The sequence below is a fragment of the Enhydra lutris genome, unplaced genomic scaffold (genome assembly GCF_002288905.1).
Source record: "Enhydra lutris kenyoni isolate GAN:26980312 unplaced genomic scaffold, ASM228890v2 scaffoldscaffold18, whole genome shotgun sequence".
Classification (NCBI taxonomy): Eukaryota; Metazoa; Chordata; class Mammalia; order Carnivora; family Mustelidae; genus Enhydra; species Enhydra lutris.
Genome location: NW_019154102.1, coordinates 3,299,854 through 3,324,243, shown reverse-complemented (window position 1 = coordinate 3,324,243; position 24,390 = coordinate 3,299,854). Strand labels below are relative to the sequence as shown.

Below are 24,390 nucleotides of genomic sequence, written 5' to 3'. Positions count from 1 at the left end.
AAAGTGTTAGAGACAAGAAGGGGTTATCTTCCTGGGCAATGACACTAAAAAGAGACAAATTTCCCGTAATATATTACAGTGAAGTCTGAATTATGGCTTTCTTCTCTCCTCCTTCTAGCTGGATGTGAAAGATTTCATTTGGCCTCTTGCAATTTCCAGGAGGATTAAAGTACAAATTGTATAGCCAAGGGAGCCATCCATGGCAATAGAATAGAGTTAGTTAACCTTGACTAAAGTTAGTTTAGCTACTGGAAATGGTGACAGGCAAGGGTTAGGAAGGCAGATGCCAGTTCGCACTAATTGTCATATATCTTGCCACGTTCCCTGATGTTTCAACTTATTTGCTTCCTATTTTTAAAGTAAAAAACTGTGTACCTTATTTACTGCTAGATACTAATCCTATAGCTTGCTCATCTCTCTGTTCTGTTGATATTTATATGATCTTTGTCACAGATGTGATTGTATAATTCAAATTCAGCGAGACTTTAATTTACTGTACATTGGGTGATAATAAAAATATCAAAGCACATCACATTGCCTTTCTGTTAAACTCTTCCAAGAAGAACGGGGATCTTAACAATGTTTGATTTTGGTTTAGGAATAAACTCATCTAGTTCAGGTGATTCCTCAATAGACCAAACAGCTTTTTATATTTGTATGTGATGCTATGTTTTGGCAAAATTCAGTTGCTAATTAGAGGTAGAATAGTCTCTACAGTTTTTTTGCTAAGTACCTTTAGACACATACATACACACACGCACACCCTGTGCTCCTAACCTGTTTCTTTCTTACACGTGTACGGATTGGTAGTAGAAGAGAACTTACGATGTGTGTTTGAAAGGGACAGGTGGCTTTGGTTTTTTTCTCTCTCTGAGCTGACTTTAACACAAGGTCAAGCCAGTCACTCACAGCTGGCTGGAACATCCTACACAGGGAACATCTGCCAGCCCAGCACTCTCCAGGTCAGGCTTTGTGGATTCTGTAAAATGTTACTGTTTAAAGGCTTCTGATAAAATTCTGTGGTCCTGTGTTAGGGCATTACATTAGAATAAGATTGTTTCTAAATGGACACAGGGTTAAATTATCCATTGTAATTGTCATATTTTAAATATAACTATCAGAAACACAAGCACAAAGGATGTAAAGCCATATTTTTAGAATAGGAAACAAAATGAGTAGAAGACTGCATTTTCATCAAAGGAAATATTTAGATTTGAATAACTGGAGAACAGTTTTTTTGAGGTTACAACCTTTCCCAGAGGAAAATTAAAGTTAAGGTATTTCCTATTAGCACTGCCTTTTGCTAATTAGGCTGGTCCCCTTCAATCGACACTGTAGTCTGAGGTTATACAGGGACACAAAGCCACCAAGCTCACAGGGCAGGGGAGCAGCTCAAATAAATTCTGTGTATGGGAGTGAAAGTGCTGAAATGATGATCCTCTGAACTAAGGGCCAGAGTGAGAACCCTGTTGTGATTTTTGGTATTAGGAGACAAAGATGTCATCTATTTTGTGTGATCTATTAGAGTTGTTAGAAGAATCAAATGAGATAATGTATCTAAAAGCCCTTTGAAAAGTGTGAAAAGCTATATAAGGACACAGGGGGCCTTGTTTGACCTACATTATACCAAGATCTTTGATTAGCTGAGAAGCTGACCACAGAGTAACTGAGACTGAACTACCATCAAACTCTGATAAAGGAGAGCTTCATGAAAGGGGTGAATTTGTTTATTAAATTTGATAACCCTGAAAGCTTTCTTTAAATTTTAATTTAAGTTCATATAATTGAAAAGTGTTCTTGAAAAATAGTGATTATTTTTATTGCTTTGGTATATAGAGTAGCAGCATCAGAAAGGAAGGGGAAGGTTTAGGAATTTGACTTCTCTTTTTTTGGAACCTCATTCCTGTAATTTATTGTGTGATCTCTGCCAAGTTAAGTTCTCTGAACCTGTAAAATAGATTATGCGTTATATTTTTTGAAGATCATGTGATTTAACATAATGTATAGTACTTAACATGTTTCTAGAAGTTAGTGAGCGTGGAGGTAAATCTAATTTCCTTTTACACCTGCAGTAATGTAGATTAATGTTGCACAAAGTGCAGTATCTGAACCAACATTTTAGAATTACCTGGAAGGATAAAAATGCAGATTCCTGAGGCCTGTTCCAGACCTTCTATAGGTGGATGCTAGGAATGCACTTTTCGGTAAACATTCCAGATAATTAAACTTACCACAGTCAATGACTATCGATTTAGATAGAAACTTTAATAGAAGCTAGTATTTACTGAGCAAGGTTGTTCAAATTGAGAATATAGGAAAAAAATTTTAAGCTCAACTGAACCAGGAACTGCATGGAAGTTTCTAATTTCTATTTTATGTTAATTTTGTCTGTTTTGCTATCATTTCTTCTTTATCCCAAAGACCAGAAGAGCCATTAAATATTTCTTTTAATTAGGGGACTTAGTAAGTAAAGGTTTTCAAGGTCTTACTGTACTTATTATAATTTAGCAGTGGATATGGATGCATGCAGAAAGGAAATTAATAAGCAATAATGCATATTGAATTTGTCATCTCAAAAAAACAGTTTAAAGTTGATAATCAGACTAACAGAGGTCAAATAAAGATTTGTCCTTTCTTTGCCCAAAAAAACCACAGAAGGAATAGAAAAGTTTAAGCTAGGTGCTTAGCATCCCTGCCTCTTGTGTTCTCTTACCAGCAAAGAATTGGACATACACTTTTTAATACGATTTTATTTATTTATTTGACAGAGAGAGACACAGCAAGAGAGGGAACAGAAGCAAGGGGAGTGGGAGAGGGAGAAGCAAGCCCCTGCCAAGCAGGGAGCCCAATGCGGGGCTTAATTCCAGGCCCTGGGATCATGACCTGAGCGGAAGGCAGATGCTTAACTGGTTGAGCCACCCAGGTGCCCTGGACATACATTTTTAATATTTATAAGCTAAATGTTGAGTCCATTTATTTTTGACATTTTTAAATGTTTACTCATAAATCCTTCAAAGATAGGTAAAGTATATTTAGGTTGAAAACTATGTCAATTTGACATTAACTTAAAAGTTTGAACCTTATCCAAAGATTAAACTATTGAAATTGTGTAGAGTATTAATGACATCTAATAGCTTGTTGAAAAGTACAGAAGTCAAACTTAGGAATAAGCAGATCAAGAGTAAGGTTTATAAGGATCCCTCTGTACAGAGAGAAGGTGTGTGTGTTGGAGGGGCGGGTGCCTCAAGAATGAGAAACCAGTATATATTTATAGCAGTGGGAATTGAAATAGTCTCCATAGTGGTCTGAAGTTAATACATCATATGATCAAGATATGAGTTTATAAATTTCATCTCTTTTGCAGCTTGCTGAAATATCAAGGCCCTTGACAGTTATCAGGGATACCAATTATCTGTTCCGGAAGTTCTTTCCTAGCATGTGGTTGACAATTGAATTACTTTAAGTAGTAATATAAGTCTACAGCTCCTTTGAAAACTCCCTGTTCACCCACAATGTGAAGTTGCAAGTAGATGACTTTCCCTGCTCTTCCTATTTTCACTTTCCTTTCTTTATATAGGAAAGCCTTGCTTAGTTATTGCATATGTTCTCATGGATACTTTCTAGCCAGAAATTCAGATGGCCCTAGCTATTCCCTTACTCTTTGACCATTATGAGCGTAGTCTTAGCGTGCCTGGGTGGCTCAATCAATTAAGCCTCTGACTTCGGCTCGGGTCTTGATCCTGGGGTCCTGGAGTCGAGTCTGGTGTCTGGCTCCTTGCTCAGCTGGGAGCCTGGTTCTCCCTCTCCCTCTGCCTGGCCCTCCTCCAGCTTGTGTTCTCTCTCTCTCTCTCTGAAAATAAATAAAAATAAAGTCTTAAAAAAGAAAAAGATTGTGGTCTTACTCATGTCAACTCAAAATACATCCTTTGGAATGGGATTCCTGGGAAACTGGACCACAACAGTGCCTCCATTCCAGCTGAACTCTTGATATTCTTGTGATCTTAGAGGAATGTCCCAGTCTGGCAGATGATGTCCTCCTTCTAGGAAGGTACAAATAATTTAATGCAAGCCAAAGTTTTAACATCTTGGAATAGAACCAATGGATAGTTCATTCTTCAGACATAAAATAGTACTTACACAATGGGTCAAGTAATCTGCCAGAATCAATTTAGAGCAGAGGTACCAGGCTGGAGGGAGAACAAAAAAAAAAATCTTGTTTTGTTTGTTTGTTTGTTTGTTTGTTTAGATTCCTCGCAATCTTCCTGGTTTATTTCTTCAGGCTTAGGTAGGGTGCCCAAATTCCTGTCTGTCACTATTATTCTATACAAATTGTCAATGGTGCCTCTTCTCTAAAGTGTTTCCTTCTCCAAAAGTATTCCAATTTGGATGCTAAATTATGTAGCCACCCTTGTCAGACTACACAAATTACTTCCTTTGGGAGCCTTTTCTGATTCTCTGGAGCCAGAATGGATTCCCTTATTGTACTCTCTCATAGAACCATGCATTTCTACTTCACTGTATTTATCATAAGAATAAGTAATTTTTGGTAACCATAGACTTACTATATTTTTCCCTGCTAGACTATAAGCCTGATAAGGACAGAGTCTCTTTATGGTTGAGGGTGGCATCTCAATGCTTAACCAGTATATAACAGGCATTCAGTAAATATTTGTTGAACAAATGCATGGATATATTGCATGCCATCTACCAGGACTAAGCTCCTTCTTCAATTAGTAGACCCATGTGGTCACCAATGGAGAATCTAATGCCATCTGCCAATACTGTGAGAGGGGTCTGTACTGTCCTTAACATGTCCAAGAAGCTCCTCTAAATGGCTCTCGGGAGGCCAAGATTGGAGGAAAATCCTCTTTAGACTAAACCACCAGAAAATCTGCTGTCTGTATGGGACCTGGGTTCCCCTTCATGAAGGCTATAGGCCACACAGCGCAGAGAAACCTTTTGTAGGTTCCAAGGAGACTCCCTGGCTTTGAGCTACTTCTGGGGGCTTAATGGTCTTGACTCTGGCTTCATGGCCTTCAGCTTATTCCATCTAACTCAGGACCCTGCTCTGGCTCCCAACTTCAGTAGTTTTACAAAAAGAAAATTTAAGAAGAGACAGAGGGGCTGGAGTGAGGAATGTAGAGAAGTAGAATATATCCTACTGATACACCATAGATTTTCTCTTGCTATGTGACCTTATACTTCTCATCCTGCTGTACAGAGTTATGTTGAACAAGGGTACCATATCCTATGGGGAAATGAGTCTTCCCTTGCATAACTTAGGTACTTACTGTCATTGAGCACTACATTTCAAGGTCATGCAAATCCTCTGAAACTGTGAAGCCTGTCTTTCTCCAGGTTCTTCAAATCCTTTATCCTGGTAGTGGGGACCTGGCAGGGAAACCACAGCCTTGTTGCCAATAATAAGAAGCAAAGAGTCTTATCACACAAAAAAAATTAATTGGACAATAAGAGTAAATGCTAAACTGTGCACACTAAGCCTATATAATTCCAGCTGAATGCTGATAAAATTGGCATTTTAGTTATCGTGTGCAGTCCTTTCAGTTACAATTGCTATGATACTTTTGGAAATATTGAAAGTGGTTCATGAACCACCAATACCTGCTTATCTATTCCCTGAGTACCTGAGGAACCTAGATTAGGAATCATTACATGAGATTAACTCTGATTTTTTATTTCAGCTCTTTCCTCAACTGTAGATTCGTTTTTATCAGTTTTAATTTTCAGCGTTGGCCAGCGTAGGAACAGATGCCCTTGCGATAGTTTTCTTAGGTTAGTCCTAAAATACTAATGAGCAGTCTATTCCTATATAAGTCAAAGGTGAGTAGGCCACTTTTATATGATACCTGCAATCCTTATAAAGTGCATAATGTTCATTTAGCAATCTGCATTTTTAGGTTTAGGGTACGTAGTAACAAAAGGCAACTCTAACATCGCTGGTTGGAGATTTATGCAAGTATAACTGATAACTGAGATTTAAATGCAAGTGACATAATACAACACAGGAAACTCTAAGATTTAACAGAATCTGAAAATCTGAATGATGGAAGACTTTATCTCTAGGCAAAGAATGAAGAGGGAAACATTTTTCAACTAGATTGGATATTCTCTTCTGTATGAGTACCCACAGTTCATTGCCCCTGGTTTCTTCTGGATCGATCACATTGTTCTAAATGAATGATGCTGTCAGAGTCTTAAAGAATGACAGGGAGTTCTGCAGTCAGGTCTGGATATAATGAAAATGCTCTAGCAGCTTCCTTGGCTTCATCAGGGCAGCAGGATTAAATTTGAGCCCAAATTTTGAAGTGATAAAAAGCTGTTTGACTTCATTTTCAATATGTTTATCAGAAGAAAGCTGAAAGTACAAGATAACTCCTGCAAGAAATTTGGAAGTTGAAATGGGTATCAGAACCGGCTGAAAGGAGTCTGCTGCAGTTGAACATTACTCACATTTCCACCGCCAAAAACCAGCACTGCACTTTTCTTCCAGAATTATTTTTAACTAGCTTGGAAGTCATCCAGGTTTGACTCTCCCAAAAGCAATTTTGTAAATGTGAGAGGGGCTAACTGGGTTCTGATTCAAAAGACAGGTGCACCTGGATGTCTTTTGTACAACTGTGAAAATCCACAGGATGGCCCTCGCTTATCATTCCACAGTGGAACAGCTTAAGTGTGAAATGCAGTTTCTTCCAAAGGTGATGAAAGCCAGCAAGACAGATCAAAGTTAAGCTAAGCAAATACATACACCCCTACTCTCCTTTTCTCCTTCCTCAGAAAAATATCTGGACAATAAGGTGAAAGACTTGTGACCGGAAACATGAGAGGCAGCTGCATATACCTAACAGAAATTACGATTGTCACTTTAAACCTATCTAAACGATGTGCAAGTTCATTTGAAATGTCATGAGATAAACTGGCTACTACCAGCTCATAGTCATTCGAATTTTGTGAAACAAGGAAAAGTAGGAGGCTTCGTGTTAAATAATGAGGCAAAAGATGGTAGACTCTGAAATGGAAAATACTGCAGATGATGCTTGATGAAGTCTCCCTGACGTTTAGTAGAGGTGTTTGCTTTGGATAAATGAACCAGAATGTGCCCCATGCATCATGTGATTATTGCCTTAAAGGTCTTCTCAAACTCAAAACAGGAAATGAATAGATAACTCAGTAGGTAGATAGATTAAAAAATACCCTAGATCCTAGACTGTTTTGTTAGTTTAAAGGAGAGGTCACTCATGTTTCTTTGATAATGGAAATGTATTGTAAAGATTTACAAAGAAAGAAGATAAGTAATCATAGTGTTCTTGAAATAGCGGCATGTTCCAGGGTTCAAGAAAGAACAAGAACTTCATGATAATCCAGTCAGTCTACAGACAATGGGATGGGCTTCAGTGCCTGGAAGGTTGACTCAGATCCACAGCAGAATTTGGAGGACCACTGATCTAGTACTCTTACACTAATTGATTTGAGTGTTCAATTTGTCTCTCTTTTCTATACGTGATTTTTCTTCTTTCCCTTCTGTTATCAGCTGAATTCTTTATCTCTAGCTTGATTCTGCTGAACAGATGCTGATAGGCTTAGTATATTAACATTCTCCCTATCAGAGCAGATCTTTTATCTGTGGGTACATGATAAACCAAAGGCCAGCTTCTGTAAGGACCTTCTTTGAATCAGGTGATCCGTGGACCATCAGGTGTGGTGAGAGAGGTGGCAGCCAGCAGCCTGCTTATGTACATGGGAAGGAAATGTGAAAATGAGGTTGAAGGTTTAACTGGTATTCTGAGGCTTGGCTAATCTACTTTTCACAAGGGATTCAAGGAAAACATTATATGCTGGATGTTGAAAATAATTCAGCTCCATAGGTCAGGAGATTTCAAATAATTTGAAATTATGATGGCCATGATATACTTCATAGTGAAGTATAAAGAAAGAAGCATGTTACTCTCATATTTGTTGAGCATTTACTATGTACCAAGCACTTTGCTAAATATTTTTATACATCATTACATTTAATTCCCACTATACAGCTTTCAAATGCATTGATAGGTTTAATACAACTATTGACACTATTGGTTGATTAAATTTAACCTATTATAAGCAATGGAATTGTATCTATATGTTTAAATAAGATTGATAAAACATGCACCAGTTGAATGAGGAGTCAGAAGTTTGGTCCATTAGACTATGATAAAAATAAGTTTGCTAAAGCATTAATCTTTGTCTTATATCTTGTTACAATCATTGATTTTGTCAAAATATCAATTTAACACAAAACTAGATAATTAATTATTCGATTATGAGTTACAGTAGATTTATACTAGAAAACAACCATCCCTGAGGGGTTGTATGTTTCTTATATATAAGTTATATAAATATATGCATATATATATATATATTTAAATATTATTGTGCTGCATATCTTCAGGCAACCCATTTTACCTTTTTGAAGGTCAGTTTCTTCAGCTATAAAAGAATTAGCAGTTTCTGCTTTATCTAACTCACAGGTTTTGGTGAAAAGAGATGAAAATTTAAAATTAGGAAGTTATAAATTATGATATATTATTAATGAGCCGCATTAGTTGATATGAGGACAGATGTTTTGTTATTCTTATTAGTATTTACCTTGTACTATGTTATGTTTTGATAAATTATAAGTATTAAGGAAAAGGAATTAAAGTGAAAGAAATGAAATACAGAGCTTTAAAATATCTGTATAGGACAGAAACTATAATTTACATATATAAATTAGGGCAAGTGATGGAAACACCTAGGTTATATTATCTGACATGATTTTGTACTATAATACTTGGAAATTTACCTCAAAGTGAAATCATTATTTAACCTCTAAATTAATGCCTTCAAATCTTTTAAATGGCGGTGCCTGTGTGGCTCAGTGGGTTAAAGCCTCTGCCTTCAGCTCAGGTCATGATCCCAGTGTCCTAGGATTGAGACCCGCATCAGGCTCTCTGCTCAGCGGGGAGCCTGCTTCCTCCTCTCTCTCTGCCTGCCTCTCTGCCTACTTGTGATCTCTGTCTGTTAAATAAATAAATAAAATCTTTAAAAAAGATCTTTTAAATGTTTCTAAAATTACTCTATAGTATACTAATCAAATGATCTGTTCCATGTTCTTTTATTTTTCATTTTTTTTAAGATAACACAAACTTTCTACTCCTTTAAAAATAACTGTAAAGGGTTTGCCCAAAAGATGAACAATATATATTTGAAAAAAATGAGACTTGACCCAATTGTGAACCATAAAGAGGACAGCTTGAAAAATAGTTCAAAGGGACTGTATTTGGATTAGTGGAGATCTGTGATAATCCATTTTAGTTCCATATTAGTACAAGGGAATGCTAGTATTGGTTACCAGCTCTATTCTAGAACCTGATCCATTTTACACATGTCTATAACCAGAAAAGTTTCCGTTTATATATCAGTATAACACAGCCTGATTTGTGAACACTGGAATAGAACCACGGAATTTATTTGTTTATTTATTTACTTACTTATTTACTTGTTTATTTATTTATATTTTTAAAGAACATTTTATTTATTTATTTGCCAGAGAGAGAGAAAGTGCACAAGCAGGGGGAGCAGCAGGGGAGCAGAAGAAGCAGGCTCCCTGCTGAGCAGGAACCTGGGATCCTGACCTGAACCCAAGGCAGATGCTTAACTGAGTGAGACACCGAGGCATCTCTAGAACCACCAGAAATTATATGAGCTACATATATAAACTCAAAAGTTAAATACCTTTTAGTCCAGTCATATTGTGTATTATGATTTTACTTTATTTTATTTTCTAGTAAAGCTTAATATTCTAGGCTCTGGGTTTAAATCATGCCTAAATTCACCACCTAGCAGCGTAGCCAAGCTTCTTATTCATCCTGTTTCTATTTTCTTAGTTGTAAAATGGGTTAATATAATGTATCTCAGAGACTGGTCCACAGGATTAAAGTGTGTACTCTTTACCATCTATATTAAATTCTTAGCATGAAGCCTGGCACCGAATAAATAAGGCTCAACAATAGTTAATCATCCTCATTGTTGCAAAGCACAGGTTTTGCTTTATTTTCTTTTAAAGTGCATGGATACTTTAAGGGCCTTCATGTCACTCCGTGGGTTTCAGTACTTAGACAAGGGTCTGTTTGAGCAACCATTGATCACCAAAACAGACCTGATATGAAACATCCCCAAACACACTATAATATATGAAAAAATCTTATAAAAGAGGGTACTAACACACCTTTCTCTTTCCTTTTTTTTTTCCCCTCACCTGAAATAAAGTTTTAAGACAAGATTGTTCCTTTCCTTTAATTGTCCTCCTGACATTTAGAACTACATAATGCAGAAATCAGCTTACATTTGTTAAAAGGCTGGGGAGGGACAGTCAAGTATCCACCAAACTGAGAAGGCTCTTTGGGACCAGAAAACAAAGCAGGCCACTCCTACAGTTATAAGAACTTACTGCAGTCCTAAGAACACAATTTCTTTGTATTAGTAAACATACTCAACTTCTTTATAGGTCAGTTTTAGTCTTGCTCCCCCCGCCCATGCCCCCTCTTACTATTAGAAATTGTTTTTGTTTTTTCTCAGTGAACAGCCCTGAGATAATAGGTATTTTTAAACTATTTGTCCTTGGAAAGCTTTAGCGTCTATTATTATTTTGCTTTGCTGTAAAATCTACCTTATTTACAATTAAATGAAATACGCAATCTCAACAGTAATAGAGTCCTTTACCCAAACATTTGAGAATTTCACAAACTCTTTATTCTTACCGTTGTTGGTAGTTTCTTTCTTTTTTCCTCCCATTGGAGGTTTAGCTGTTATCTCTTGTTCAGACCTTGTTATTAACAAGGGGGGGGAGTAACGAATAAAATAAAAGGGCTATTTTGATAGGAGTATTAAGTCAGAGATAATAGAGAACTCTGAACAAATATTTGTGTGATTGTTTTCAACATTTGGGAAATAATTATAATACTGGCAATGACTATTATTTTTCTGCTATATGTTGCTATTAAAGATGGTTCAATTTTTTAAAAAGCAAAATATATTTGCCACAGTTTTTTATTTTAGTGAACTCATCCGAGGAATTAGCTAAAAAATGAGTAATCATATAATGTGAATACAATGATGTTGTTTCTTGACGAAGAGATGTTTAAAAGCCTGAGAAAATATGGTAGATTATTACTGTTTTAAATTATTTAATCTGAGCTATGAAGGTCAAGGTATTATAAATTCACAAAAAGCTATGCATACGTCTATATACACAGGAAATATTTTCCCTGTTCTTCTCCGAGTTATATTGAGAAGATGAGATATGTAGTTTTGCAAAGCTTGTAATGAAGAACTGGGCTATTTATGTCACTCAATCAGATATGCCTTGTTATCTGTGTTTTATGCATAGTGAACACATTATTTTTTTTAACAAAAACATCTTCTTTTTTTTTAAGATTTTATTTATTTATTTGACAGACAGAGATCACAAGTAGGCAGAAAGGCAGGCAGAGAGAGATTGGGGGAAGCAGGATCCCCACTGAGCAGAGGCTCAGATCCCAGGACCCCAAGATCATGACCTGAGCTAAAGGCAGAGGCTAACCCACTGAGCCACCCAGGCACCCCTAAGTACAACATCTTTTAAGACCAACATCTTTTCAAACTTTTCCCCCATAGGATGATTCATGAAATGGTCTGTAGGACCCTTATAGATGTTGTTTGGGAAGGGAGTTCCATGTGCAGATGTTTGGAAACACTGGCTTAAGCAAAATTACACTCACTCATTAGGGTTTTGTATATAATAACAGGCATGGTGAATTCCTAAGACCATGTAACATTTCCAGAACTCACTTAGCCATATAATGGTTTTTCCTTAAAATACCTTTAGGTCTTATTTTCTATGAAACAGTCTTTTCAGAAATCAAGTTAAAGAAGTCTGACATTGTAACTCTTATGTTCAGTCATTGGTGTACAGTTAAAGATAAATTATTAACAAACAATTATTTTGTATTGAATATTTATCAAATATATGAAAAAGCAACCATAGTCAAGCATTGGTATCCTACGAGGAACTCGATATGAATGATTGTTACAGTCAATATACGAATTCTGATTGGGAAGATAAATAAGAACATTGCAAGACACAACTAGAAAAATGGCAGAAGAGAGAAGAGAGGAGAAAATGTGTTTACCATTCTAAGGGATTTTTGACCTATTATAGGCATCCAAGAATTTGAGGAGACATAGATGTTATAATGTGATGCAAACACTGAATGGGGAGATAAATAGAATGTGTCCTAAGGCTCTTTCAGTCCTTTGCAATCTAATGATTTGTATGCATAAAAGTGTCAGAGAATAATACATGACTATAGGCAATCAAGTACTAAGACTAGTAACAAAATATAGTAGAAATAGAATACAATTTGGAGAAACACAAACTCCAAATTGATGATATAAATCCAAGAGAGAGATTAACTTTCCTGAGCCTCAGCATCCCAGTCTGTAAAATGGTCCTAAGAATTGCTATCCCTCTGTGGAAAGTAAAGGAGGTTCATTACTTATTGGACCAGCACAGTATGTAAATGCAGGCAGGCTGGGTCTGAAGGCATGAGATGGGGGTCCCAAAGGACTAGCCAAAATGGTCCTTGGCTTTGTGATAGATAGAAATCAAACCAAGCCCAAGAAAGTGAAAACAAAAGTTTATTGAAGAGCATGAGTGACAGAATAGCAGATTGAGTGGGAGACTTGGAAAGAAAAGGAGAATGAATCTCATCATTCCATAGGATTAGTAGTTGATATTGGACAGGGGTCTAGGATATGTGTTCCTTCAGGAATCCAGGGTAGGGTACAAAGGCAAGTATCAGGTGAACAATGGGTGTTACTGCATAAATCACTGAAGGCAGGGGTTGTTGATGCTGGCATCAGGGGAGGTTTGTTCAAAGCTAATGTCCTGGAACATATTTGGGATCTGGCTCTTTTTAGATGTTATCAGGTGTTTGGAGCTTAGGACAAACTCAGAGAATGATTAACTTTCATGCTTCCCCTTTGAAGTGGCTTCTTCTTTGGCTTATTCAGAGGCAAAATATAGAACCTGAGTAAATGAGGTCTAGCATAAAAACAGCAGAGACAGAGCCTTTTTAAAATGAAGTCCCTTTAGCTTCCATATCTCAATGTGACACATAGTAAGTATTTTATGACTCTCAGATCTTCCTGGACACATACTACAAGGATAATAGAAATTCTATGCTTAATTATCCTGAAAGATTATAGATGTTAAATTTAAAAGAATTCATAGGATAGAATAGCCTATAAAGAATGTTACTTCTTGTGCTTGTCATGATGAACACCAGGTGATGCATAGAATTGTTGAATCACTCTATTATACACCTGAAACTAATAGAACACTGTTTAAAAAAACAGTGTTTCTCCATGTGTAAAAAAAAATACAGTAATAAAAATATATTTATTTTTGTTTGTATATGCCTAAAGCAATTCTGGAAGAATCAATAGCAATAACAACAAGGACAGTTACTTTTGAAGGTGGTAGCGATTGGGAAGGAAACTGAACAAATGAGACATAAATGGGAGAGAGACTTTTCTCTGTATATTTTAATGCTTTTTTAAAAAAGAAAATGTTACCTCTTTAAAAATAGACTAGGTACAATGAATAACATTTTTAACGTCTAAGAACAGAGTGTCTAGCAGGAACTAGAGCTTAGTTCTTTCCATGGTACACTGGGAGAACCACTTTTTGGACAATTTAAGAGATTAAAAAATTTATTATTATTATTTTTTTAGTTCCCTCTCCCTGCTCCTCGGAAATCTCTCCAGGGTATTAAAATAAAAATTTATGTTCACTCTTTTTTTTTCTCTAAAGAGACTGAACAACCAATAAATAAGGTCAGTCTTTTTATCTTAACTCCAAGATATGCCCTATCGAAATGACTTACTGTAGGAAGAAAATCTGATCTTTCATTACAGTTTTATTAGATTAATAGTCTATAGCTGGAGAATTATTCCAAGGACTTCTCACCTTAGTAATACTATTACAAGATCACAGAAACTTCCAGTGAAACTTTGTTTCATGCCATACATGAGATGGTTTACATTTGCATCTAGAGAACATGTCTTTTTATTTCCCTTGAACTTTTCTCTTTTGTGTTGGCCTCACCATTTACAGGTATCTTGTCCAGAAAAATTACCACTGGCCGGGGAAAGGATATAGTCAAGTCGATACTGATTTCATATAAATTAAGTGGAAGAGTTGTGCTCCATCACTTTGACAACTAAATTACATGAAACTCAGCTGCAGACCAGGTGCTGGTTACTTTTCCAAATGGAGCTGGTGGTGAAACAATCTCATTCGACACTATTAACAGTTTAGATGGCTTCAGATTTGGACATCCCTTTGGAGCCACTTTTAACTTCATTGACCAAAAAATTTAAGCATAAAATTTTATATAACCGACTTGCACACTGGCCCTTATAGGAGGACAAGTATATATTTAGAATAAACAAGGGAAATAAAATTTGAAAACAGTGTTTATGACTGTCCCTCCTTAGTCTTTAATCATATAAGCACAGCTGGTATGTGCATAATTTGTATGTTAAGGAAGGCTGCAGGGTGAGTAGAAAGAGTTTAGTATACTGATTTTAATGGATGTTGGTTGTACTTTGTGTGTGCTGTTAGGATTACTTGGAATTAGTATACCAAAGATGCTATATTAGTTTTTTATTGTTGCTGTAAAAATCGCTACAAATGGCTTAAAACGGCACAAATGTATTATCTCACACTTCTGTGGGTCAGAAGTCTAAATACATTGTGTTTAAACTGAGACTTTTGCTTAGAACAAAATGAAGGTATTGGTAGGGCTGTTTTCCTTTTTGGAGACTCTGAGGATAAACCTGCTTCCAAGCGCATTCAGGCTTTTGACTGAATTCAGTTCTATGGAGTTGCAGGATTGAGGTCCTGTTTCCTTGCTGGCAGTCAACAAGGGGCTGGATTTTGCCTAAAGTTTACCCTCCTTCCTTTTTCATGCTTCCCACACATGGGTTGCTCTGCCCCCTAGAAATCTTGAGTCCCTTTTGGGCTTTAATTCTCTGATTATGCCTTCTATCACATCTCCTTGCTTCTGGACAAAAACTCTCTGATTTTAAGGGCTCATACAATTAGATTGATTCAATTCACATAATCCAGGATAATATCCCCATTTTAAGGTCTATAACCTTATTACACAATCCCTTTGGCCATGTAAATGCTATTTTCAAAGGATCCAGGGATTAGGATATAGACAACTTTTGTGGTGGTGAGAACTCTGCCAACCTCCGACAATTTCAAAGGAAACAAATAATGAGTATTACTGGAATTTTTAAGTTTTAGAATGGAGAGAGTGCTGTTCTTACAATTTGCTCTTTATCCTTTCATACTCTAGGTTTTAAGATAAGAAAGTTTATTGTGGACAAGATCCTGTTTGCATTTTATGCTGTCAGCCTGGCACGTACATAGGCTCTACCATTACTGTCCGCGAAAGACAAGTAGCTCCAGCCCCCAAGGAGGTTTACAGAAAAAACTTGGGAAGATAAGAAACAATCCCAATTGTCATTGAAGTGATAGAGGTGATTAATGCTTTAAAGACAAATAAAGAGAGAACTTTTGGGGGGCTGCCTGGGTGCCTCAGTGGGTTAAGCCTCTGCCTTCAGCTGGGGTCATGATCTCAGGGTCCTGGGATCGAGTCCGACATCGGGCTCTCTGCTAGGCAGGGAGCCTGCTTCCTCCTCTCTCTCTCTCTACTTGTGATCTCTCTCTCTCTGTCAAATAAATAAAGTCTTTAAAAAAAAAAAAAGAACTTTTGGTGTTGGAACTGTGGGGAAGATTTCATAGAAATGGTAGTACTTCAGATGACTTTAAACCATGCTTAGGATTTGAAGAGATGAAAAAAGAAAAAAAGAAAAAGAAATAGTCTTCCCATAAATAATGAATAACAAAACCAGCAATCAAGAAAGAGAAAACCCTATTTGGGAGCAGTTCTACCTAGAGTGAAATGTTCTACTGGATATTGTCTTGGGAATGAAGGAAACTAGTTGGTGATATTCTGTTCTGGTACTTTTCAGACTTTTGCTCTTAGGACCTAGGGACACTCTTAAAATTTATTGAGGATCCCTAAGAACTTCTGTTTATGTAGACTATATCTATCAATATTTACTCAATGATAATTGAGAATGAAAACGGAGAAAACATTTAAATATTTATTTTTTATTTTATTTAGAAATAATTACCCCATTGCATATTACAATAAATAATTTGCTTTTATGAAAAATGACTGTTTTCTAAAAATAGTTTAGTGACAAGAGTGGCATTGCTTTCCATTATTGAAAAATCTATCTACTTTTGCAATCAGCCTGTTGTAAAATTGCATGTTATATAGCCTCTAGACAGCTCCCGTGCATATTTGCGAGAAAATTAAAGTGGTTTTGATCCTTGGGCCCCATGAAGGGGTTTCAGGGACTACAAAGTTTCCTTAGATAATACTTTGAGATTTGCTTTCCTATACTATCAACAAATAGCTACTGAGCATCGACAAAATGCCAAGTCCTATTTTCAAAGGTAGAAAATAAAGGATGAACAAGACAGAAAAGGACTGTTCCCTCACAATGCTTACTTTCTCATGAGGGAAGATGATTTTAGGTAATGGCATGTACAATAAAGAAAATAAAGCAGGTGTTAGGATGGATTGTGGTAGAAATGGTTCTGAGCTGTAGGATAATTTACATACAGGGTCTTCAGGCGAGTCAACTCAAGGCAGGGACTTTAATCTAGAGCTACAGAAAAAGTGAAGCCATGAGAAGAGCTAGGAAAAGCATTATATTCTGAGAGAACAGCTGGGACAAAGGTTCAGGGTAAACTGAAGAGTTAAAAGAACAAAAAGACTAAACGAGAGGCAGAGAAAATAAGTAAGAAGAAGAATCAGAGACATGGGCAGGACCCATTTGATTTGAGGACTTGTAGACCATGGTTGGGATTTTTGGATGGTATTCTCAGTATTATTTGAGGATTTTAAGAAAAGAATGACATGATCTAATTCATATTTTCAAAACATCACTCTAGCTGTTATGTGAAGAATGCTCTATAAAAGAGCAAGAAAGGCAGAAGGAAGACCAGTCAGGACACTTGCATTAGGCCAGATAAGAGATGATGGTAGTTCTTCCTGGGAACAGCAGAGGAAATGATGGCAGTCATCAGATTCAGAATGGAGGTAAAGCTGACAGAGCTGATACATTAATTTTCCCCTTAGTCTGATTAAAATCCATTTATTTACTTGACCATTTCTCTAACTTGTCAAATTCACTTTGAAATATGTTCCAATCTTTCAAAGTCTTAGCACTTTTTACCCCTTATTGTCACCCACAACTTTAATGAGCATCCTCTCTCTTAGACATCATTACAGCATATTAATCATATTGTATCATAACTTACCTCACCGACCTATAATAGTGAGTCTTTTCTAGAGCAACACTTTTTGTGTATTCAGAATGAAGATTAATAAAAGTTTCTGTTAGAGGCTAAAAATATGACACCCAGACTTTTCTGTTCAAAATATTCCATTCAGAGTATATTTACCACTGCTCTTTCTACCTTTCCATCTTCCTCACAGCAAACATATCTTTGTCTCTGGTTGTTGAAAGCTTACAGGGTATTAGCACTGTCATATCGCTGATAAATTAGAAGTTTGTCTATGAGCCAGGTTTCTTTAGTAGGGTGCTTGGAATTAACAACAAATTCTCAATAAGACAAAAACAAAGATCTGGAAACAACTGAAGTAAAGAGACAGTTTTCTATTTAAAGAATTTATACATTAGGCTTCCCTTGTGACTAGATTGAGTAAACATCTGCTCACATGGTATGATTTCATGAGCCAGAAAGATGCCCTTAGTCTTCAAATAGCTACTCTGTGACTATTGTTAACATATGAGAATTCATAATTATAATTTCTTCAACTTTAATGAAATAAAGATTTTGCTCTCTATTAAAATCAAAATAGTCCCAGGGAGACTCACCAATCCTCCCCAAAATCCATGCTTTGATTTTAATAGGTGTGTTAGTTTCTTTATCGAGAACTACTTTGAAAGGTATAGGATAAAATAAGTGATGGTTCCTGGAAACCAAGAGGAAAATAAACAGGCATGGGAAGAAGAGGCAAAGAGTTTTCTCTGTCTGCTTTACCCCTCTGCCTTAACTCCCTTGTCCTGTATTTACCTCATTATCACCTTCTCTGTCTAAATATGATTTAACTGAGTATGGAGGCATATTTAAAGAGTTTTATAGACTTAGATTTCCATTTTTAATTCTCCATAAGTATATTGCTTGGTTCTGAGTCTGTTTTTCCCCTATCTGTAAGAAAAGAGATTTATAATACTGTTGGTTGCCTGAGTAAGTAATGAGTTGAGTGTATTTCCGATCTCATTATTTTCTCATATGTAGAGAGCATTTTATGGTCTTCATAGCTGTGCCTTATATACTGTCCTTTAAAATCTCCAGAGTCATTCTGGTCAGGTTTATCTCCTTCCTCCCTTTTTGAATATTAGTAAAACTGAGGCTCAAGAGATCAATGTGCCAAAGTCATATAGCATTTGTCTTCATTTCTTCCCACTACATCTTTTTGGCTTTCATTACTATGTCCTAGGTAAAACATTTTTATATTTCATAACTGCTAATATATTGTATTACTTCAAATTCTATTTACTTTTTTACAACTGTTTGCCTTCATTACACTTTAACATAATTATGCCATTAAATTATTACTTGAAGGAAGGAGATAAATCAGTTGGCCTTTGCCCCCCAAAGAAAGATAGAGAAGACTTGGTCTAATCATCTTGTCAACTTTGGGTAAACAGACTAATATTTTCAAGGAGTAAGAGGCATATCTCTGACCTCAGCTGAATGGCCCTGACTGAGGATTAGCTGTAGCATATAAGACCCAGCATCTATGAAGTAGGACTGCCTGGGGCATGTCACTACACTATACCACTGGTCAGGGTGTAGAATGCTTTATCTACAAAATTATTCAGCAAAGTTTGATACTGGGTAAAATCTTTTAGTCTATGTAACTATGACTTGACAGTCTGATCCTCACATTTGTCAGTGGACAACACAATCATATATTCTGAAGGAATCTCAAGTAGAAACATCAGAGATAAGAAGCCTTTTTGTTTTCGTTTGCCTTTTCCCCAATTGAAATGTTACTGACACAATATGTTGGTAAATAGTCTCCCTATGGAATTGGTGAATTCAAAGCCACCCTTTTAAACAGTGAAAATGCCTGATTTAATTTCAATAGTTATAAATCAAAATTAAGCCCAGGAAACCGGACCCATAAATAGCTGTAGAGAATCCAGCTGCTATTATTCTAAAGGCACTCTGAGATCAATTTGCATGGAGGTGATGTAGCTATGAGATAAAGGAATTGTCTTTCAGCCCAGTTAGAATCAGTCACCAGGATTTAAAATACCCAATAGAGAGAGAAACCAGTAATTATTTTTTTTTTAAAGCCAAGGAAAGATTGTATTGCTAAAATGAGGAATAAAGTCTATTTTTGTAATGATCATTTTTGTTCCATAGAACATTTTTCTGGATTAAATATGAAGATTGGAGATAAAAGGAATATCTGATTTCACCTCAAAGTCATTAAGACAAAGAATATAAATCCCACCTCTCCTAATCAAATTAATTTGTCTGTTGATAGAATTTTTCTCTCTACTTTGGATTTAACCAAATGAAATGATGCTTTTCAGATTGTGACTTTATAAAGAACAACAGACAAATCATTCATCTTGTGTGTTCATTTTTAAGTAGACAATCTTCAGGCTTAGAAATAATTACTGAAACAGATAAGAAAGGTTGTGGAATGAAACAACAATTGATTTCAAGGATTTTTTGTTAATCATCTCAAGTGTTTATTTGTAATATATAGCTTGGGATTTGACCCAGGCTGTGGTTTAGTTTTAGTGGTTATGCATTCATCCATAAAATGAGAGGGAAATATAGGTCCAAAGAAGTAAAATAACACGTCCAAGGTGACATAAATATGTAAATGAAAGAGAAAGTGTTAGAATCCCTCTTTTTTCCCCTCAAATTTTTGTGATCTTTCCTCTTTGATCTAACATATCAAATTACAATATTTTATTATATTTGAATAACAGTTCATATATTTGTAGCTGGTATCCATTGTTTAAAAAATACCATTAGTCTTTACCTATTAAATCATACACTCTTCAGTCCCCCCAAACTCTGAATACAATGTTGTAAAACATACTTTTCACATATCTATGATGACATATCTGTGATATAGCTGTGATGTTGAAAATACACAAACTTTCTTAAGCTAAGTTTTTTACAAAGACAGAAATTGGATCCTAGTTACCATCTCTGTGTTTTTCTTTCATAATTTCCTGAGTCATTTGAGTGGTAGTAAAAATGCTATCTTGGCACAGAAGTAACAGAGCTCATTTATATGAAGTATTTATTTCAGCAGTGCAGTTATGACATCTTTTATTTGCGGTCACACATTGTGTTCTGGGCCAGTTCATTTGGTCTTTGCACATAAGTGAGGCAGAAACAAATGCAAATATCCCTGGATCCAGTGGGCTCTAAGAATACGGCTGTATTCTGAAGGACAGCTAGGAGAAGCCAGGAGGTGGCTTAGGAAAAACTGGTTAGCACCTGACTGTCACTGCCCAGTGGAACTGTTGCTTTGCCATACCCGCCTCCAGTCCTGGGACCTAAGGATCCCTCCTACACTCTTTCTGTTAAGCATTTGAGTATTTGGTAAGAAGCCTCTTTCCCCTATTTCCTCCATCAAAATCTGGTCAAAGGGCTGATATCCTTCCTTTATATATTTTTGTATTTTGCCCTTTGAATTTTTGCCTTTTAAATACGCATTCTGGTGTGATATGAGAAACTTTGCACCGTCAGAAACTATTCAAGTGTCAGCATTCAGCAGAGTCAGCAAGGCCAGTTTAGGGGAATGGAACCTGGCAAACAGTAAAGTTTCCTGACTTTGCATGGAATAGATGTTTTTCTGTTCAACCCATGAATAATGGTGGCCTTGCCAGTAATAATTTGACACTTCCCATTTATAAAAATTCGCTAATCGTTTTGAGTCTTTCCCAGATGGAATGTTTTAAATTAAATATAAAATTCCTAAATTGTCACAGATAAGGATACAGAGCCTATATTCATAAAATGAACATTTTGACTGGCAGATGAAGAAACAGTGATTGATAATGGGCCTTTTGTGTTTTGCTAACATGAAAAAGCTGACAAGGACAGATTAGATGGAGTGTGAGTAATTATTTAAATGCAGCACTGACAGAGTGCCTCTTGCTCTCCAAAAGAAAAAAAAATATATATAAAGAGAGAAAGAAAGAAAAAATAACCCCTCTCCTCAGTTTTTAATCTCAGGTCTTCATTACTGGCAAATCTAATGAGATTGATTGCAAAAATAGCTTTTTGTTGATGGGTCATAAAATAAACAGAGACAAAATAGTAGATAAGTGATTTTAGATTCTCCATGTTATAGCATATCTGAGTGTAGCGCTTCACACTCTGATTCTGATTAGAATTTTAAACATGTCTGGGAATTAAAAAGAAATAGAAGTTATGATAAAAGGATCTCCACAGAGTAGCTTCTTAGGCAGACTAGAATTCTTTGACCTTGAAAAGATAAATCCAGAACAAGCTAAAAACAGCGCATAGTATTACTAACATACAATGCATAGCATGTAATTGTGTATCACAAAGTAACAGTAAAAAGAACCAGAAAATAAAAAAGGAATTGTGTTTAAAATGGAGTGATATAATGATGCAATCTTTGATAATATTCAAAGGCATTTGTGTTCCATTTATGAAAGGGAGCCTGTTTTCCTATGAAGCATCATTTAGGTAATGTGTTCCAAAATAATTCTTCCCCATATATTAATAGATATATATACGTAGTTAATTAGCTTACTTGGAAAACAAAAGAGGAAGGGGAATCAGTAAGGATTAGAAAGAGTCTCCTCTTTTTTATGGTCTCAAGTCAATTCATTTGACATTTTTTTTCTTTGTTTTCGTTTCATATCCAAAGCCAGCCTGAATCAGTACAGGATATAAATTAAAGGCTTCTCAGGTAACTTCCATCTAGATGACTTCAAATTTATACAGAAGTAAACTAAGTATGTTTTACAAAACTTTGCGAGTGAATGTTCTATCTTCTTCACAGGGAATGGAAGCTGCTACTATAGTTCAGAGAAAGAGAGCAAAGAAGGATTTTGTATGGTAATAGCCCTGAGTCTGCCCATGGGGTTCTCTGACCATCAGAAGACTAACTGCAGGTCCAGGGAGCTGTTGATGCACAATGGGACAAGAGTCTTAAAGGCAACTGAGTGCTTATTTCATGCCTTTTTGTATCTTCTTTGGTCCCATCTGCCGGTTCTGTAAAATGCAGTATTATTCTGCAGTACAGAAGCATCAACCCGGATTGTTAAAAAAAAAAAAAAAAAAAAAAAAAAAGGCATCACAAATCTTTACCATGACATTTCAGGACAAAACTGGTCATGTGTATTGTTTCCACATAAAATAAGACAGCTCTATTTGTTCTAATAATATAAATGAACATTTAAAGACATTTTAAAATTTCTTCAACTTTGATGTTAAAAAAAAATCATTGATTTGAATTGGTATCACAATGTCTTATGAGATAACAAGATCATTTTGAACCTGTTAGCACAGAATTCAACCTATAAGGACTATTTTAAGAACATTCATTTTTGTTTATATGTAATACAGTTAGTCAAGTACTATATATTTGACCAAGCCTATTTCTATTTTCCCAATTTTTTTATTTCTCCATGTCATTCATTTTTCTGTTTACTGTTAAGCTAAGAAATTTCACTTCTAAAGATCACTTAGTATATATGAAACCAACTATGCATGCCTCTCCTAGTATCTTTAAAGCCTCTATATATTTGCCTACAAAGAGAGTATGGCCATTACAGATTCCTGTCATGCCTCCATCTAGAATGTAATCATTGACTTTTGAAGTATTAAAAGGAAATGCCTTTAGAAAAATGTCACTCCTGGGCAGTGAGGTGACGGGAACAGCATCCTGAATTTAACATCCAACTTAATACATCATTTAATTTGTTGTACCTGATGAGGGACAGATATTTCACATGGATAATACAGTGGTTAAGCAATTCTCCTGGCTAGCGGAAAAGAATAGGGAGGAGAATGGTTAATTGAATGTGTGTGTGTGTGTGTGTGTGTGTGTGTGTGTGTGTGTGTTTGTGTGTGTGTGTGTGTGTGTGTGTGTGTGCGCATGTATGTGTAAGAAAGAATCAGGAAAAGTACCTAACATATTTTATCTCCTTCAGTTTGTACCACTTAGATCACAGAAACTAAATTTTTTAGGCTCAGAGTTTGATGAGATCTGTGTTCCAAGATGACACTTAGGATAAAAGTACTTCAGTACAGAAATGTACTGAAGTCCCACACAAACATATGTCCTCAAGGCCACTTATTGAGACTTTTATAATGTGATAGGAAATATATATTTAGTCTTTCTCCCTATTTGTGACCCAGAGTTTCTAAAACCTTTGAAATGTCCTGAGTGATAGATGTATGAGGAGTGTCTTTTGTTGTTGTTGTTGTTGTTAATGAGCTCCTTTTAACCATGTGTGAGCTAATGAGGTGACTCCAGGAAGATGGGGGCTGTTTATCTGAGGAACCAACCATGTGATTAGAGGTTGGAACTTTTAGCACCACCCCTTGACTCTCAGGGGAAGAGACTGAGTTCAGTCACCAATAGACCTACAATCTATCCATGAACACTGTAACCACAAGGGGTTTGGAGAACATCTGGTTTAGCATACACATCCCAGTGTGGGGAGGATGACACAAGGAAGCTCCATGCCCCTTCACACATACCTTGCCGTTTAGGTCTCTTCCATTTGGCTGTTCCTAAATTATATTCTTTTCTTTTTAATTTTTTTAAAGATTTTATATTTGTCAGAGAGAGAGAGAGAACACGTACAAGCAGAAGGAGAAGCAGACTCCCGACTGAGCAGGGAGCCTGATGCGGGACTCAATCCCAGGACTCTGGGATCATGATCTGAGCCAAAGGCAGTCGTTTAACTGACTGAGCCACCCAGGCGTCCCCTAAATTATATTTTTTAATGGTAAATCAGTAATAGTAATAAAAGTGCTTCCCTGAGTTCTGTGAGCTGTTCTAACAAATTCTTGAACTTGAAGAGGGTGTCACAGGACAGAGCAGAAAAAGTGACAGAAGTCCAGGTGATGACATGGGATTGCACTTGACATGTGAAGTGGGGAAGAGTGTT

The 24,390-nt window shown here is 36.2% G+C and overlaps 1 protein-coding gene across 1 annotated transcript in view; it reads left to right on the top strand.

Moving 5' to 3' along the window:
• The window catches only part of LOC111148008 (neurexin 1), a 1,160,981-nt gene that overhangs the window by 336,151 nt on the left and 800,440 nt on the right, over nt 1-24,390 (top strand).